Source organism: Lacerta agilis, chromosome 9 (assembly GCF_009819535.1).
Source record: "Lacerta agilis isolate rLacAgi1 chromosome 9, rLacAgi1.pri, whole genome shotgun sequence".
NCBI classification, from domain to species: domain Eukaryota; kingdom Metazoa; phylum Chordata; class Lepidosauria; order Squamata; family Lacertidae; genus Lacerta; species Lacerta agilis.
In genome coordinates, this window is record NC_046320.1 from 18,236,647 (window position 1) to 18,256,017 (window position 19,371).

Sequence of the window (19,371 nt, forward strand, 5' to 3'; positions counted from 1 at the left end):
TAAAATAAATCCAAGTGGTGCCCAAATGAAACTACAGTGGAACCTTGGTTCTCGAACTTAATCCATTCCGGGAGTCCATTCAACTCCCGAAACCGGGGCTTTTTCCCCTTAAAAAAAAAATGTTTAGGGGCACTCTCATTTTCCTACTCATATTGAAATACTGCCCCTTGATAAGGCCAAACTTAGATTCACAAAATGTTTAATGGTATGCATACCCCTGTGTCCCCCCCCGGGGGGGGAAGCATTGCCCAAAACAGTTCGAAAACAAAGACACGGCTTCCGATTGGCTGCAGGATGTTTGGCTTCTGAAAAACGTTCACAAACCGGAACACTTACTTCCAGGTTTGGGGCGTTCGGGAGCCAAAACGTACGAGTACCAAGGCATTTTGAGAACCAAGGTACGACTGTATGAGCAAGTGACAAATTTGCTTTTCCTTTAATAGTAACCCAAATATTTCAACTGATGTGGGTTGCCTCACACCCAGCTTAACAGCAGAGCTGGCCACCCACTTTGAGACATTGCGGCATATACAAATGTAATCATCCGCACCGCGTGCAAAACACATTAAAATTGTTTTGTATCCCTACAAGATGGCTGTTCAGCGCATAACATTATATATGCGTGCCATGCGTTCTGAAAAGAGAACCAGACCTCCAGACCCCAAAGTCAATCCTACTTAAACATCCTCTTTGTGTCCCGCCCCCCCCCCCCCGCCTCAGCACATGCACCTTCCCCAACCAATCTGACATCTTTCCCAAATTCCCCCGAAGCTCTAAATACCAATAGAATAAATTTAATCCTTTGGCAGATTGCCAGTTTTTGAGAGGTGGGGGGGGGGGCGGGGAAGGAGGAAGATAATATGTTTCACTATCGTGGAAAACACTTGACAGCAAGGTAAATGAAAATCAGATGCGCTAGACGGTGACACGGGCCAGTTTTCATTCATAAAACATTTCAAGATACAAAACCGGGTTGCTGTTGTGGCTGTTTGCTTTTTTAAAAACAACCTTAAGCTTTGAACAAATTAAAGAATGAATCAACTGTGTGTGTGTGTGTGTGTGTGTGTGTGTGTGTGTATAATGTCCTTCTGTTACTTGAATAGTAGCTTTGTTTTGTCTGTAAGGAAAATGGGGACAGATGCATAAACCGAGAGGCACCACACCTCTATATTCTCTATGCCATTAGGGCAGATTCATGTTTGAGAGTGGCTAGAGTTGAGAAGTAACCCTCAGCCATTAGCTAACAAAGTTGCCTTTTGGCTTAGTAATACTGTACTGGCCTGCCTTGCAAGGCTGTTGTAAGGATCACCAAGGTAACGGGTGCAAAGCGCTTTCAACCCTTGAAAATGTGCTGTTGGAGTAGCAAAGTATTATTTAGCATAGCAATTAACCTGGAAACAACTAAGCAGCCTGTATCTCTGTGTGTATCCTATTATTATCGCCTCATCCAAAACATGTGGTGCAATTCCATTGCTTACATCTGCATTATGACATCTTTAAAAACAGATAATCTGAAGCATGGCATTCCGTAACACAACAGTTATCACAGCCATCTGGAAAAAATCAAATTCACAGACATGCAATAAAAGCAGTCATAATAGCTACACAGAAGATCTCTTTCCTCAACCATTTCACATATTACAAAAATATTGGAGGCTGAGAAAAAAATTTTTTAACCATCTGCATCACAACTTTTATTATTAAGCTAACCTGGTTGTTGGAAGGAGGGATATGTTTCAATATTTCTATACATTCCGATATTTATTTGTTAATCTGTTTGTTTGAATTTGTTACCATCCTTTATTTGCTACAAGGTACCAATGAAAGAGCTGGATAAATGAGCCTTTACCACGGCTGTCTACTTTGTATGGTTTTAGGTTTTTTAAAAATGTGTTTGCTTTTTTTTGGTATACTTAACTGTTTTAATTATCTTTAGAGTACAGTGGGTCCACCAATTTACTTACAGGAGTGTTAACCTCGGGAGCACACAATAACAGGATCACACTAGTTTTCCAAAACATGAGGAGGGAAGCTGCTTCTTAAAGAATGTGTTTATTTTTACTGTCCCTCTAAAACTACATAGAAAGAAGAACACTTTTAAAAGCCAAGAAAAATAGGGAGGAAATGAACAGAAAGGAAGCTGTTCTGATGGGACGGAAGATTAAGGAGGCCTCGGGAGCCACATAAAATTTGGGGTTTCCCCTGCGTAAGCAGCAAGCTGCCCACCGGTGACTTAGTAGCGTCACTCTAAATCAGCGTTCAGTCCCTCTGATAGAAAACCTCAGTCAACTAGCTAGAGATAAGAATGAAAAAACAATGAGCATTAAAGATGGCAGAAGAATATGGACAGAAATTGCAGCAGGAGTACTAGTAGGCTAGGAGGACGGGGGGGGGGGGAATGCCAATATATTTCACATCTGATAACCAATGAGCCTCTTTGGTTTCAGACAGTACATGGGTAGATTGGTTTAAATAGCCAGGGATACAAATCTTCACGGCCCTCTAGCAGCTACGGCGGCTCATTTACCAGAAGTAATGCATTTTAGTGTTAACTCTGGAAGTGTACACAGTCATACCTTGGTTTTCGAATGCCACAAACCCAGAAGTGACTGTTCCAAGTTGTGAACTATTTTTGGAAGCCGAACGTCCAATGGGGCAGAAGCTTCCTGCAGCCAATCCGATGGGGCAGAAGCTTCCTGCAGCCAATCAGAGGCCGTGCTTTGGTTTCCGAACGTTTTGGAAGTTGAACGGACTTCCAGAACAGATTCCGTTCAACTTCCGAGGTACGGCTGTACTTGATTGTGACCAAACTAAGCCTCCTATGTATATTTTGCTCTAGGAGGCTTAGTTTGGACAAAGTTGAGTATACACTTCCAGAGTTAACACTAAATGTATTACTTCTGGTAAATGAGCCAGTGTAGCTGCTAGAGGGCCATAAAAAATTGTGTCCTAGGCTTTTTCAACTCATCTTACCATGTACTATCTGAAACCAAATTGGTTGTCAGATGTGTGTGGTTTTTCTTCAGTTCTCCTACCCCACTATTGTTCCACTAGTAGAAAAAAACCCAACAGCAAATACCTTTCTCAGCTGCGTTAGCAATCCTTCAAACTCCCTCAGGTTGAGCGTTGCTCCACTGAAACCAGTGCTGCTGTTTGCTGTTTTCCCCAGCCAATAGATGGTGACTAAAACCTGAAGAATGAAATGAACATTAATTGGGGGGAGGGAATCTATCAAAACCACTCTATCAGTTGAATACAGCAACCTTGTCCAGCTCTCCAGCAGCCTTTTAAAATCTCATCAAATCATTTGTCAGCCGCTGTTTTCAAAGGCTCCCTTACAAAAGAACATGGTCACAGAGACTTTGAAGCACATGAAATCACACCAGCACTACTGATATTTCTAATGTATGTTAAGTAGCAATGGCTGAGCTCCCTATTAAAACCTTGTTCAACAATATCTGGGGAGCCAAATAAAGGAAAACTCAAGCACCCCCCCCCCACCACTTCAAGGGAGAAGGCTTCAATGCTTAATGAAACTGCTTTAATATTGGTTTATGTCGTTTTATGTTCCCAACACATAGGTAAAAATCACAGAGATACTGACTGCCCAATCCCAACTGTTTATTACAGTTCTGTAAGTTTCAATAATATATCATTTTAATGGCTGCTGAGGTGGCTTAGCATTTTTGATTTCTCCACCATAAGGAATAATCAAGATTGAAACTAACTCCAAAGCAACAGTCTGCTTCTCTTTCAAGCTTTTTCTTTTACACGTACAGCGTTTCAAACACCAATAATCTTATTTGCTTCTTAAAATTGTGCCCTGCCTTTCCAGACAAGAGCCTGGGGCAACTAATGGGAAACCAAACAAATGCTATTAAAATATCACCATCGTCTTTAGTATTTATAGAATACTTTCCCCCCAAGTGCTCCAACAAAGCTGAATGTTGGAAGATTCAGGACAGACAGAAGAAAGTATGTATCTCTTCACACAGCACAAACTTAAACTATGGACTTCACTCGCATAAGATGTAGGGATAGCCAGCAATTTGGACGGCTTCAAGAGGGGATTAGACAAATAAAATTTGTAGAGGAATGGCTGCTAGCCACAATGACCAAGTTCCACCTCCCCTGTCAGAGGCAGCACACCTATGAATACCAATAGGGAGGGTACAGTTGCACTCAGTTACAGCTTGTGGGCTTCCACACAAGGATGCGGGACTGGATTGAACTTTGGCTTCATCCAACAGGACTTTTCTTATATTCTAATAGAGAGATCTTCACCCAATGTAGAAGCCAGGCAAGCATCTCCAGGAAGACCACTCAATAATTAGGGTACCGCTATCAAAAGGACTTTTTCCTTGACTCCCCATCTCACACCACTAGGCTTTGTCTCCAACAAAGATCTTAGGGTCTAGGCAGGTGTATATGGAAAAAGTATACTGACCCCAAGGCATTTTAGAGTTTTAGAGGTTCATATGAGCGCTTTCAACTGAATCCAGATTTCTCTACTCATATTTCATTCTCTCTTAACCCCTACACTAGCTGTATTTGATAGCATAGCTCTCAGCACGTTCTCTTGCCAGTTTTAAGCATGGTTCAAGGTTAACCAGGATTCCCCCCCCCCGCCAGAATTTGTGAACCATCTGCAAACCATAGTTAAGATGGTCAGTGTTAACCATGGTTAGGAATGACAGAGAAGGTTGAGAGAATTCACACTCAAAGGGGATGTAGCTAAGGAGGGAGTGCACAATCTTGCCATCTGGTCCAGATCAGTTGGTGAAAATCAGGAAATCTAGAAGAAGAAGAGTTTGGATTTGATATCCCGCTTTTCACTACCCGAAGGAGTCTCAAAGCGGCTAACATTCTCCTTTCCCTTCCTCCCCACAACAAACACTCTGTGAGGTTGAGTGGGGCTGAGAGACTTCAGAGAAGTGTGACTAGCCCAAGGTCACCCAGCAGCTGCATGTGGAGGAGCGGAGACGCGAACCCGGTTCCCCAGATTACGAGTCTACCGCTCTTAACCACTACACCACACTGGCTCTCTACAGTGGTTGTATGTCAGAACCATTATGTCTGAATTCCACCCCCCAACTCCTTCCTCATTTTTAAAGATCTTTCCTCCCATCACCCCTTTCTGAGGTCAATTGCATATATTCTTCATCGTCTTAAGAGGAAAATTAAAACCACAAGACGGGATTTCCACATGCAGGATATATAGAGAGGAAGAAAAACTCCCAATTAGTCCCGGCACAGTAAAGGAAAAGAATTCAGTGAAATGTAACTTAGCAAGAATGTTAGTCTACATGAACCATAATCAGGGAGATATATTAATTTTATGAGCGCTCTCTCTCTCTCTTTTAAAAATGCATTCATTAATGTAATCGTCTGTTGTATTTATTAAATAAAGTGGTTTTCCTGTTTATTTAGTAACTCCAGGTGCAGTGCTTGGGATCAGTCTAGATAAGCATCAGATAACTGACAGGAAACTTCCACTCACAGAAACAAATTCTCTGGAGACTGTGGGCTGGGGTGCACATCTATATATAATGGTGTGAATTGAAAATGTTCCACTATTAAATTGCTTAGGAAGCCAACGTTTTCATAATTCATTTCCTGATAACATATTTTTATTAGGTAGGAGTTAGCTCGGGTTGTTGATGTTTTTCTTGTATTCAGACATACTGAACCATATGTTGACAATCCAATCTTATATGTGTCTACTCAGAAGTAAGCTCCATGGACTCCAGTGGGACTGGAGCGAGCTTGGCACTGTAGCCTGAGTTATCACACATTGTTTTAACTACAGTCAAAATTAAGAGTCAACTGTGTGACATTCATATTTATCACGTGAATTCCCTATAGTGCATTTTAAAAACACCCAATGGCCCAGTTTGCACATCACAAGCAAACCATGGTTTACTTGTGAACGTAAGAGATCTAGCCAGCAGGACCAATGAACTACAATTCCTGGTTTAGCATTATAGCCAAAACGGAGGTCATGGTTTGTTTCACTCAAACAAGGCCAACTAGTAGGTCAGGAACAAGCCTTGGCTTAATACCATGGTTTGTTGGGAGTCAGACAAACCACAGTACCTGGTTTCGATATAATGCTAAGCCATGGGTCATGGGTTGTTGTCCCCAGTGACTAGAGGGAAGGGAACTATTTTGGCCCCTCCCATATGAACCATCATGCTTGCCATGAGGTGAGGCTGTGCTCTGGATTCTACTTCTGTAGGAAGTTACAGCTACAATCCATTATTATTATTATTATTATTATTATTATTATTATTATTATTAATTTTCAGTTATATACATTTAAATGGTTTTACATTCAATTTAACATTTCGAAACTCAACTTTCTTCCTTCTCTTTCTGCAGTTCCTTAGATTTATTTTCCTGCATATTCCAAATTAACTTGACATTCATTCATCTACTTTAACTATATACTCTTATAAAACTGCAGGTTATTACAATATTCCTGCCAATGTCCTTATCTGTTTACATTTTGTTTGCAAATATTCAATAAACCGTTTCCATTCTTTTATAAAAAGTTTATCTTGATTTCTTATTTTTCTGGCAAGTTTTGCCATTTCTGCATATTCCATAAGTTTTTGCATCCATTCTTCTTTCGTCGGGATGTTACAGCTGCAATCCTAAGCACCTTCACTCGTATGTATGTCCCAATGGGATTTAAAGCAGAATCCTAAATATATTCACTGCCATTTATGTGGAAGTAAGCCTCAATGGGTTGATTCAAGTAAGCATGAGGTTGTAGCTTACACAACCCAATCGTATGTTTGTTTACTGATTCACTAGTCCCAATTTCAATGGGGATCACTTCCAAGTAAACATACAAAGTGCTGCACTGCATGGCTATAACCATATAATAGTTAAGACACGTGTTTTAGGCCCTCTTTGACTAATAGGTGTTCCAGAAAATCAGGGCTGTGACACAGACGTAAGAAGGGCAGACCTCCCACACCATGGTTGCTTTTACAAACAGAAAATTGGATCAGGTGCTCCAAACACAGAACTCTATCAATGCCTAGTTTGGCCTACCATGGGAGTAGAATCATTGAAACGAAGAAGCGTAGAGTTAGAAGGGGCCACAGGCAGTGGTGGAGCATATGCCCATGCTGCCCAGGGCGGGCGCGCTCCCGGGGGGGACGTGGGGTGGAGGGTGCCCTCCCAGGTGTGGGATAGCTGCTCCGGTGCCTGGAGCGGTGAGCACGCCCTGCAGCCGGGGACAGAGCAAGCCACCCATGGCAGACATTTGGCGTGCTGCCCGCCCACGACTCCCAAGCCTCCCCCAAGCTGTCAAAACGAAGGGGGAAGGGGATAATGCCGCCGGCAAGGCAGCACAGCTTCTCCCCTTACCCCGACGGCTCAGGGTAGGCTTGGGAGTCGCGGGCAGGCAGCACGCCAAATGTCACCCCCCTCAGTGAGGGCACCCATGGTGGACCGCCCCCACCACCCATCTTCCTACATCCCTGAACACAAGGGTCATCTGGTCCAACCCCTTTTGTCAAATGTGAGGCTAAGTCACATTGAATTCAGTGAAATGTCTGTGTAAATAGGCACGCCTAGAATCAGGTCCAATGTCAAAATATTCAGAACGGGGCTTTACTTTATTAAAAAACAACAACTAGAAAATAACATTTTTAAAGGTAAAGCATAATGTCATTATCTAATTAAAACAATAAAGCAGCAACGCTGGAAACATAATTATGGAGTTTCCTCCCCAAAGGCAACAGCTTGGTGACATCATTTCAAAATATTAGAAAGTATTTCCATTTTATTTTATTTTTTAAAAAAATCTCACCAGGCTTTCAAATGAGTAAATAATGTCTGCTGCTATTACTAGACTTGGATTTAGGCTTATATTTAAAATTTAGGCTTATATTTAATCACAGGTTCTTATTTGGTAAACCTGACTGAGAATCTCTTTTGGTTGGGAAGAGTAGTTAGATGTATGTATTTTATATATGCACATCTATCTTTATGAATGTCTCTTTGAAAAGCAATACACCTGCCAATGAATGGCTTTTAGTAAATCTTGTTTACAGCAACTTCAGAATGCAACTATTCCAAAAAGGCTCATGCACTGTTGGAGGAAAATCAATTACAATACTGATGACAGGAAGGGCAGGATAAAATGACAGTGGACTTTTTACCTGTGGCTGTGATTATGGGCTTGAAAAGTTATTACAGAAAGTTCTTGGCATTTCCCTGGAGTCTCCAAGGATGTCAGCCAAATGCAACTTGAATTCTTGGGAGTTTACAATTGACAGTATAAAAACCAGAAGTTTTGTCTGGCTTTAGATAGTTTATCTAACTCTGTGACCAACTGAATTTAAAGTTTCCTTCCTCACTGTACAATCCCCAAACTGTTCCTCCTGTCACTGGTTTCAATCAACAAGGCGACTGACTAGAAAAGGCTGCTTTGAAACTACAATCCCTGAAGGACAACACAGAAAAAGGGAGGTTTGCCGTTGTGATGGGGGTGGGGGGGTGGGGATGACAGTCCTGCAAAGTTTCTATAACACTATTTAGATTTAAACATCAAAGCTTTTTCTTGAAGTGTCAGACACATCTCTATTAACCTAACAAAAATCGAAGTTAGCCCTTGCAACAAAAGCAGAAAGGAAACCAAACACAGTTTTGTTTTGTTTTAAATATGGTTTAAACAAAAGCAGAAAACCTTGCTTGGTGTCTAAGGGAGTTAAGCTATTTCCTAACTGAAGCGGGAGCAAATATAGCTTTCCACAGCAGCACCACAGATCATGAATTGCAGCAAGACAAAGTGAATGCCAAACACACAAAAGCTCTTTTCAGCTACACAACCACATCTGCGTTTCAAGCTCAGTCTGTGGCAACAAAACCATCCCTAGCTGCAAGAGGGGGAAACATGCAACAAGTACTTACATTTTTCAGCTTTCTGCTACAGTCAAGATTCCTGGATGTGCACACACAACAAGAAAGGAGAGAGAAATATCAGAAACGAGAAACTCTTTCCAAGAGCTTGTATTATGCAGTTGGTCACATGTTCCCCCCTAACAAAAGCCTGCAGGATGTGTCTGCTGGTTAGAAACACATGAAGGCAACTGGGAAGATAGAGAGCAATCATTCATTTGGTTTATAGCATGAAAACATGCTCTCAATGTTACCAGAGTCAACAAAGCTACAAAATAATGCAGGTTAGCAGCCCTTCCTCAATGGAACTAAACCAGTGCAAACACACACACACACACAGGCAAATTGTGCCCAGTATCTTGCTCAATTTATTAACTTTTGTTTGTGTTTACTTGTTTATAGGGTTGACAAATCAGGTGGGCAGCGAGAGAGAGAGGCTGTTGGACTGGAATCCATTTGCGGGTTTGACACTAACTCCACTGACTCAGATTGGTTTGCTGACATACAAATGGGAACAAGTCCCATCAATGGCTGGATGTACCCATCTCCACCATCTGCCAATGAAACATGCTCTTTCCTAACGTAGCTCATAAGAAATGTGTTAGTCTTTCAGGCGTCGTGAAATCCGGCTTGCTCGTGCAACACTAGTATAGGAGCTGAGACTGTGAGTGAGAAGTCCCTGGTGCAAATCTCACCTCAGCCAAGAAGTCTGCAGGTGACTTTAGGCCAATCGCTATCTCAGCCTCGATCTCCTATTTGCAATAGGGAGATAACACTTGGCTACTTTCAGGGTTGTTGCACAGATGAGGACGAGAATGTACCCTATTCAGGTGTCAGAGCTACTCCTATAACATGGGTAGGCAAACTAAGGTCCGGGGGCCGGATCCAGCCCAATCGCCTTCTAAGTCCGGCCTACGGATGGTCCGGGAATCAGCGTGTTTTTACATGAGTAGAATGTGCCCCTTTATTTAAAATGCATCTCTGGGTTATTTGTAGGGCCTGCCTGGTGTTTTTACACGAATAGAATGTGTGCTTTTATTTAAAATGCATCTCTGGGTTATTTGTGGGGCACAGGAATTTGTTCATTCCCCCTACCCCCAAAAAATATAGTCTGGCCCCCCACAAGGTCTGAGGGACAGTGGGCCGGCCCACGGCTGAAAAAGTTTGCTGACCGCTGTCCTATAACAAAGTGTACATTGGAGCAGAGGGCATCTGCCAAGCCCTGCACTTACCTGACCTCCCGGCAAGCTTACCAGCTGAAGGAGAAGGAAGGGCCAGGTGGCAGGCACAGTGCAAACACACCACCAGGAACTCTGAATTGGCTCCACTGGTGTGCTTGCCTTGCCCTGCCCACCCCGACACCTCACCCCTCCTGGTAAGCAGCGCGGACTACCCTAGCAGTAAGCTGAGTTTACTGCTACTGTTGGACTAATTAGAGTTCAAAACTGTACAGTGATACTTCATGGGCAGAGGAATATCCTAGGTCCAAATCTTTGCCCCGAAGCTCATGGAGGCTGTAAAAATGTAGTCATGGCTGGGGATTAGCTACTCCCCCCCCCCTCCAGTGTTGGTTCACACAAATATAGCTGGAGTGGTGCATGCTCTAGTTATCTCCCACTTGGACTACTGCAATGCGCTCTACGTGGGGCTACCTTTGAAGGTGACCCGGAAACTACAACTAAGCCAGAATGTGGTAGCTGGACTGGTGACTGGGAGTGGCCGCCAAGACCATATAACACTGGTCCTGAAAGACCTACAATGGCTCCCACTACGTTTCCAAGCACAACTCAAAGTGTTGGTGCTGACCTTTAAAGCCTTAAACGGCCTCGGTCCAGTATACCTGAAGGAGCGTCTCCACCCCCATTGTTCTGCCCGGACACTGAGGTCCAGCTCCAAGGGCCTTCTGTTGGTTCCCTCCCTGCAAGAAGTGAGGTTACAGGGAACTAGGCAGAGGGCCTTCTCAGTGGTGGTGCCCGCCCTGTGGAATGCCCTCCCATCAGATGTCAAGGAAATAAACAACTAATCTGACTTTTAGAAGACATCTGAAGGCAGCCCCGCTTAGGGAAGTTTTTAATGTTTGATGTTTTATCGTGGTTTTAGTATAATGTTGAGAACCGCCCAGAGTGGCTGGGGAAACCCAGCCAGATGGGCTGGGCATAAATAAATTATTATTATTATTATTATTATTATTATTATTATTATTATTATTATTACTGCTACTACTACTACTACTAACAACCGGATAGGGCAAGTAATATTTTGCTAAAGCACTTTATAAATGCTAAGGATTACCCTCTATCCTCATCGCCATTTTGCACGGTCATGTTTTGAGGTCATTCTGCCTCCTTTCAGCGGCACTGCTCCCATTCCTCCGCCCCACCCCCCAAAAATATCACAACCACCTGTGCCGCATTCTATGTACTTTGCCTGGAATGGCTGCTTACCCAGTCATGGGGTGAGCAGATGCTTCCTTCAGCGGCCTGGGAGGGTCATCTGTGAAGACCCTGTGTCTTATGGTGGAACCATTAATCCTGGGCCTGACCCTGTTATGAGCAGCGCTCCACCAGGGGGGCTGTGAGGGATATACACCCAATGCCTCAGCCAAGTCCAACCTACATCTGAAATCAATAAAGTTGTGGCCATTTTTTTTTAATTCCCAGAATGTTGTCCTGTCCAGTTATCTCACCTTCAGAGGCTAGGCCCTGCTCCCTGGGGAGGTGTCACTGCAACTGGGTCTGCAGTGAACACTCACTTGCACAGACATAAACGGGATTTGGCATGCCATGGCAGTATTACATGTCAAGCACAGAAGTGCACAGGCTTGGGCCACAAGTCAGGAATGTGAGCGTTAGACAGAAGACTACTGATCTTTGACAGTTCATCTTCCGGGAAACAGCTGGGTTAAGATTTTGTGGGAAGTCACAGCTAGTCAAGAGGAACCTGGGATTACGCCCGATGTCAGTGCACCTTCCCCTAGCAGCCAATCTGATTCGATTTGGCTTCTACTTGACTCCTGAGCTAAGTCTAGATAAACAACACAGCCTGTGACCCTCCAGATAACAGCATTTACACTGCTGAGTGAAATCCAGAGGTTACACTGACGGGTGGGGACACATTTTTGAATGCTATATGAGCAAATAAAGGGCAGTCGCTGGGGTAACAGAGAAACAAATAAAATACCATGGTTCTTAGCTATTTTACGTTCCTGAATCAAAACTTGTTAGAACGCAGAGACCTGTAAGGAAAGCTGGTGAGAAGGGTCCATTCTGCTGGCCTAAGATACCTAGAAGGTTCGAAGCTGCTGGAGCTGAAACGGGGGAGTGCTGCTGTCATCAGGAGTCCCTAGAAAACTGCTTTTGGTTTCTGGAGGGACACCCAGGGACCTCATGAAGGATCTTTTAGCAAGGGTTGGTGTCATGGGTGACCATACTAAATCCAAGGAAGCTAATGTTGCTTGTTTCCAATTCCTTCTACAGTGGTACCTCGGTTCTCGAATGAAATCCGTTCCGGAAGCCCATTCAGCTTCCGAAACATTTGAAAACCGAGGCGTGACTTCCCATTGGTTACAAGAGCTTCTTGAACTCAATGGAAGCTGCGTCGCATGTTTGGGTTCTGAAAAACGTTTGAAAATGGAAGCATTTACTTCTGGGTTTTTGATGTTCGAGAACTGAAATGTATGACAACGGAGGCGTTCAGGAACTGAGGTTCCATTGTATTCTTAAGGAGGGCTCATAGTTCTAGGTAACACAATCGTCATGTTGCCAAAACCGCAGAGCCCACTATAGGCAGGATCAAGTGTTGGAAAAGCCATGTGATTTGAAGTAAGAGCCGCAGAGGTCTGCTAAGGAAAAGAGGAATTCTTCAGCCAAGTCTCCAAGATCTAAAGCCAGAAAGTGGATCAATGTAGGAACTCAGTCATGAGGTTTCTGTGTTCAGTTCCAGATATTGCTTAGGGCTGGCCTTGGTTTTACCAGGATTCAGCCTCACCCCATGTGTTTTTCAAGTTCTCACAAGGGATTCTTACTCGCCCTTTCAGAACTAGGGCCTTAGTTGTCCGAGTGGACCCAGTGATCAGTGGACTCCACAACTAATCCTTGCTGGATAAACTAGATTGTTCCAGGGAATGATCCAAATGTGATCGATGCAGCCCTGGGCCTGAACAGAACTTGAATGTGAGACCATATTGGAACTGTGTTTGCACACACACAGCTGGAGCAAACTGGGAGAATGGCAGGGATAAACATCACCAATAAAAACATAGCTATTTATCCCCACTTCTTTGGAACTGCAGTGTTTGTTGCTGTGTGTCTATGAGTGGGTGGGTGGCAGGGGATAGCTATTTTGCTGAATTCCTTCTCTCTCATGCACTCAGACGCACTGTCTACCATTTTCATCAAAAGCTAAACAGGCTGATGGTGTGTTTAATCATAGGGCCATCAAGCTTTTGAGGATCCTTAATGAGCCCTATAAACCATCTTGAAAGCCCCTTTAATCTGCAACAACAAGGTACTTAATTTCTCTGCCTATTTAGAAGCATTGGTAGCATAAATATGAACAAGTGCCATAAATTTAAGCTGCTTTTGTTTTTTTAAAAAACAAATGCTTTAATCTCAATACCACCCTAGCATACATTTTCAAAGCATCAGGCTATATTTAATCAAGACTGGAATTAGACCTTTCAGTGCCCAGGCAAAATGTTAAAACTACAAGTAAATATTTTGCACAGGATTCTGGTTCCATTGAGCTGGGCAGCCCTTTTTGCTCATCTCGGACTTTCCAAGCCCCATGTGGGGAGGAGGTTCTCCTTCACATACCCATGCCACATGCCTGACTGGTTGGTTGGTTTCACCATCCTTAATGCACCTCTCTGGGAACCCATGAACCAGCATTTTGATTATGGGGTTCTGTCACCCACCCAAGCACCATTCTACTGCTTGACCTGCTCATCATTTTCAGGAGCTTCCGAGTCCCCTTTCTTGATACATGCATCTTCCAATGACATTTGGACCTCGTTCCTTCATGGATCCGTTCCTGTGCTCCTGGGCACAAAAGAATTCCCCCCTGCCTTTGCTACAACAACAAGAAGAAGTGCTTCATTGGCAGCAGTCTAGGCAGGGCGGAGGAAGTGGGGGCGGTGGGGGCGGTCTGCCCCAGGTGTCTTTGATGAGGGGGGGAGGCATTTGGCGCGCCGCCCACCCACGACTCCCAAGCCTACCCCGAGCCGTCGGGGGAAGGGGGGCTGCGCTACTTTGCTGGCGGCATTCCCCCTTCCCCCTTCATTTGTCAGCTCGGAGGAGGCTTGGGAGTTGTGGGTGGGTGGCGCACCGAATGTCCGCCGTCGGCGGCTCACTCCGCCCCCAGCTGCAGGGTGCACGCAACCGCTTCATGCACCCGAGTAGCTATCCTGCACCTGGAAGGGCACCCTCTGCGCCCCTCAAGAGCACGCTCCACACCCCTTGGGAGCGCGCCCCACCCTGGGCAGCGCAGGCATATGCTCTGCTGCTGAGTCCAGGATACATTGTAGTGCACAGATCTTTTTAAAACAAACCAGAAAACTGGTGCTCTCATTAGTGATCCTCTAACTATGAGTAGGCAAACTAAGGCCCGGGGGCCAGATCCGGCCCAATCACCTTCTAAATCCAGCCCGCGGATGGTCCAGGAATCAGCGTGTTTTTACATGGGTAGAATGTGGCCTTTTATTTAAAATGCATCTCTGGGTTATTTGTGGGGCATAGGAATTCGTTGACATCCCCCCCCCCCGAAAAAATATATAGTCTGGCCCCCAACAAGGTCTGACGGATAGTGGACTGGCCTCCTGCTGAAAAAAGTTTGCTGACCCCTGCTCTAACTCAGCTTTTGCTGCTTTGACCAATGTCCACTGTACAGCGCTTACAGAATGTATAAAACAAAACAAAAAATTCATTAAATAACATAAATGCTGCTAAATAGGGGGTGAAACGTAGAGTGCACCATTCAAAAGTCAGTTGCCACCATTTGTATTTTCGTTCACGCAGCACCATTTTTTCCACATTCCTTTTGCTTTGGGTCTTGGGATCTGCTGTTAAACTCAGACTGAAACAGAAGGCCCACTTTTAATCTTATGCCAGTAGCAGCTCATGTGTTGGGATGAAGCCATGGTGCTGCCCTCTAGCCACTGGCATTGCTGCAGTTTACCTGGACAAGGCTGGGATGGGGAAGAGTGGCAGGGTTATGCAGGTGCACAGATGGGAGAGATGAATTGGCTCTTCTGGTGCACTTCGGATTCCGCACTCCTCCAAATTTCCACTACTGTTCTTGGCTCAAAACAATAATAATCCAAATATGTGGTTTTTTTTTAAATGATAAAATATTTTAAAATGCACATATTGAAATAAAGTGTGCGTTTAAATATCATTTTGTGATAAATACAATTTTTTGAATTGTCAAATGGATCTTAAAAAAAAAAAGAATTGATGAGAAATGGGGGCAGACCAGACTTCTGAATGAATGTGAAACTGGCATAGACCAGCTAAAAAAAATTATCCCTGTTAGGAGCTACCACTGGCCCACGAATACGGCAGACAGAGTAGGCTAGTGAAAGCCATGAATCTTGAAATTCTACACCCCTTTCCACATAGCAAAAAATATTATAGATATAATGCAGGCATGTAATTCCAGAAATGTACAGTAGTTGTTGTGTTACTTACCTGACAGTTGCTTTGCTGAGTTGTCCTGCAGGTCTACTGGGTCAAAAAGCTGAGATTCTTTAAGCCCCAATTCCTTACAGCCTCTTAAGAACAAGGCAATATTGTCCTGAAATGAAGCAAGCAAAATTGATGTCATCTTGTAATCACAGAAGATTATCTCATTCCCCCTTCCTAACCTAGATCACCTGGATGATTTCTGGTTACTTAGTCTTCCAAATCTGGACCCAACATGTAGCTTTGTTATGTAATAAAGTAAAGTTTTGAAATATAAACTCAAATGCATCATGTCTATCCATAGTTGTAGGGGTTCACTGGTCCTCGTTCTTTGTAGAAAAAAAACCTGACATTTTTGTGGGTAGCTTATATAAAAACCACAAGAACCTCAAGACATATACCCAGAGATCTATGAAGTTTGCAAGTGAGGAATAGATAGGAGGTCACAATTTGTACCTATGAACAAGCAAAGGACCCACTCGCCCCTTTGCAGAGAGGGTTGGGCAGGCCTGCAGGATCTACTTTGGTTTTTTACTTGAACCCTGAGATGCATCAACTGGAGCCAAGTACAAAAGACATAACAGGCCTAGGAAGGTGACATCCTTTGTGTAGTGATCTGAAATATCTAGCTCAGTGAGATCTTGGAAGAGATGGTACAATAAGAGTGCTTGAGTTACAGGAAGGCCAGAGGGGGAGGGGGCTAGTCCCATTAACTATTGATTTTTGAAGGTTGTTGTTGTTTAGTCGTGTCCGACTCTTCGTGACCCCATGGACCAGAGCACGCCTGGCACTCCTGTCTTCCACTGCCTCCCACAGTTTGGTCAGACTCATGTTGGTAGCTTCAAGAACACTGTCCAATCATCTCATCCTCTGTCGCCCCCTTCTCCTTGTGCCCCTCCATCTTTCCCAACATCAGGGTCTTTTCCAAGGAGTCTTTTCTTCTCATTAGCTGGCCAAAGTACTGAAGCCTCAGCTTCAGGATCTGTCCTTCCAGTGAGCACTCAGGGCTGATTTCCTTCAGAATGGATAGGTTTGATCTTCTTGCAGTGGGACTCTCAAGAATCTCCTCCAGCACCATAATTCAAAAGCATCAATTCTTCGACGATCAGCCATCTTTATGGTCCAGCTCTCACTTCCATACATAACTACTGGGAAAACCATAGCTTTAACTATATGGACCTTTGTCGGCAAGGTGATGTCTCTGCTTTTTAATATGCTGTCTAGGTTTGTCATCACAGAACCCAAGAAAGTAAAATCTCCTCACTGTCTCCATTTCTTCCCCTTCTATTTGCCAGGAGGTGATGGGACTAGTGGCCATGATCTTAGTTTTTTGATGTTGAGCTTCAGACCATATTTTGCACTCTCCTCTTTCACCCTCATTAAAAGGTTCTTTAATTCCTCCTCACTTTCTGCCATCAAGGTTGTGTCATGGCAGAAAGTGAGGAGGAATTAAAGGACCTTTTAATGAGGGTGAAGAGGAGAGCGCAAATATGAAGGTAGGGGGGACTTAAGTTGGCTAACACAAGAGTGTCATTAAGGGCTGGCCTATGTTTTCTCTCCAGAATTCAAGTACAGTGTGATGCTCACTCAAACATAGTGGCAATAATGAGTGTCACCACGACAGTATGACTAAATAAATGGCATATTTTTTTGCTTTTGCTGCTTGTAAAATTATAGCACAGGTAGATACTTTATAGGTTTGGTTGATTATTCATGTCTGTATGGTGGCAAAATGCAGAATACAATGCAAACTTCTATTCTGAAGCCACTTCTGTTTTATCTCCACCGATGGCTAGTGCAAAATACAAATCAGATTTGACAACAGAATAAATCAAACTCATATTGTGATATTTATTTTTAGCTGGCCCTCCATCTATTTAATGTAAAACAAAAACAAAACAAAACAAGACAAAAAACTCCAGAGGGAAGACAATTGTTAACTCTCATTTAAGTCTCAACTACCGCTGGGATTTCTTTTGCATAACCAGGGACTTACTGAGGAAAACTGTCCCTCCTTTCGAGCTTGTCTGCTCCTTTTCAACCTCATTGTTTGTTTTGTACTTCTACAGTTTCGCAAGAGTTGCACTCTTTATTATTTCAGTGTGCAGTGATCAGTTCACTAATCGCAATGGCATTTGGCATGCCAACATCAGCACACTCACAGCTTGCAGTCACTGCCAGCCTCGTTGCAAAAATCCTAGACTGAACTTTTAGAGACTTCCATGTTCTCTGAATTCAGCCCATAGTCCAGAAGCCAGAAAGTGAAGGCAAGGGCTAAAAGAAACAAGTCCTTCTTCCACAGAAGAAAGTGTAAGTACTTATGAACTTTTGTCTATTTTTCTACCTTTCCTCCTATACCTCCGAACCCTGCAGCATTCTGCAAGGGGGATGACAGCTACACTAACGTCAATTGGAGAGGGGGGGGGAATGTTATTACATTTCGTTCCACCCATCTCCATCCCATTTTAGTTTCACAGCCACTCTGTGAGATGAGTGACACCCAAAGGCACCCACAAGAAGATTCATTCATAGCTGAGCAGAGATTCAAAAAACCCTAGGCTTCCTGTTCCAAGTCCAACATGTTGCTCCTAAACCACAGTCAATTTCAAGGGTTGCAGAAAGAGTCTCCCTTTGGTGTATAATTTCTCCACTTCCCCAGGCTTCCTTCTTGCTATCTGCAAGAATTTTCTAAAGACCTTTATGGATGAAATTAGCTTTCTGTATGTATTTGTGCAGGGAGGGGAATGCTTCCTTGGTGATATTTTGAGTCAGAATGGTCAGGTTTAGATATTTTGCTGATCAGAACCAACCTAAAAAGTTAGATACAAGTGTGTTTACAGCATTATTTGTTATTTATTTTATCAGGATTTATTGAAATTGTATCTCTCAAAAGAGCATCAGGCCAGCTAGGCTAGGTACACAGTGCTTTTTCTTTTACATGGCATAGCACTGAAACATGTGGTAACATTTGGAAACACTCAACCAACAGGTGGGTCCCATCATACACTCCAATATGTGTGTGTGTGTGTGTGTGTGTGTGTGAGAGAGAGAGAGAGAGAGAGAGAGAGAGGAGAGAGAGAGAGATTTTCAGTTACCGGTATATACATTTCAATAGTTTTACAATCATTTTAACATTTCAAAACGACTTCCTCCCTCTCTTTCCTTAAATTTATTTTTAATCTTTCCTGCATATTCCAAATTAACTTTATTAACTTATTAATAAATGAATAAGTTATTTATTCATCTTCTTGAAAGATATAAAACTGCAGGTTATTACAATATTCCTGCCAATTTTCTTATCTGTTTACAGTTTGTTTGTAATATTCATAAACCATTTCCAATCTTTTATAAAAAGTTTGAAATCTTGATCCCCCCCCCAGTAAGTTTTGCCATTCTGCATATTCCACAAGTTTTCTTATCCATTCTTCTTTCGCTGAGACTTCTTCTTCTTTCATTTTTGGTCAAATACCCACCATACACACCTGAGGAGTTGTGTTCTCAAATGGGAACAAATGGATAGGGATGGGTCCCATTCTTGCCCTCACATTATGAGGAGATCTTGCAGACATTACCATTGTGGTGTGAGAGGTTAAGTACCCATCACACTGATACAGGAATGCAGTGTTACAGAGGTTGTGCACCAACCCCAATCTCTGCCAAGTGGTAGCAGATTCTAGGGGGTTTCAGGAACTCACCCAGGGTTGTGTTTCCACTGGGAAAGCAAGGCACAGCAGAGAGGCTAGTGTCTTTAAGAAATATGGTTTGTTGTAAACAT

General features: G+C 43.4%; 1 long non-coding RNA gene across 2 annotated transcripts in view; it reads right to left on the minus strand.

Annotated features, from left to right (window-relative positions):
• Positions 1 to 3,082: 3,082 nt before the first annotated feature.
• The window catches only part of LOC117052678, a 122,347-nt gene continuing 106,058 nt past the window's right edge, over positions 3,083 to 19,371 (minus strand). For both annotated transcript variants that reach the window (XR_004427305.1, XR_004427306.1), the window contains 3 exons: positions 15,603 to 15,708; positions 8,929 to 8,959; positions 3,083 to 3,190 (listed from right to left, as the gene is read on the minus strand). This is a non-coding gene — a long non-coding RNA (uncharacterized LOC117052678). The remainder of the gene's footprint in view (positions 3,191 to 8,928; positions 8,960 to 15,602; positions 15,709 to 19,371) is intronic.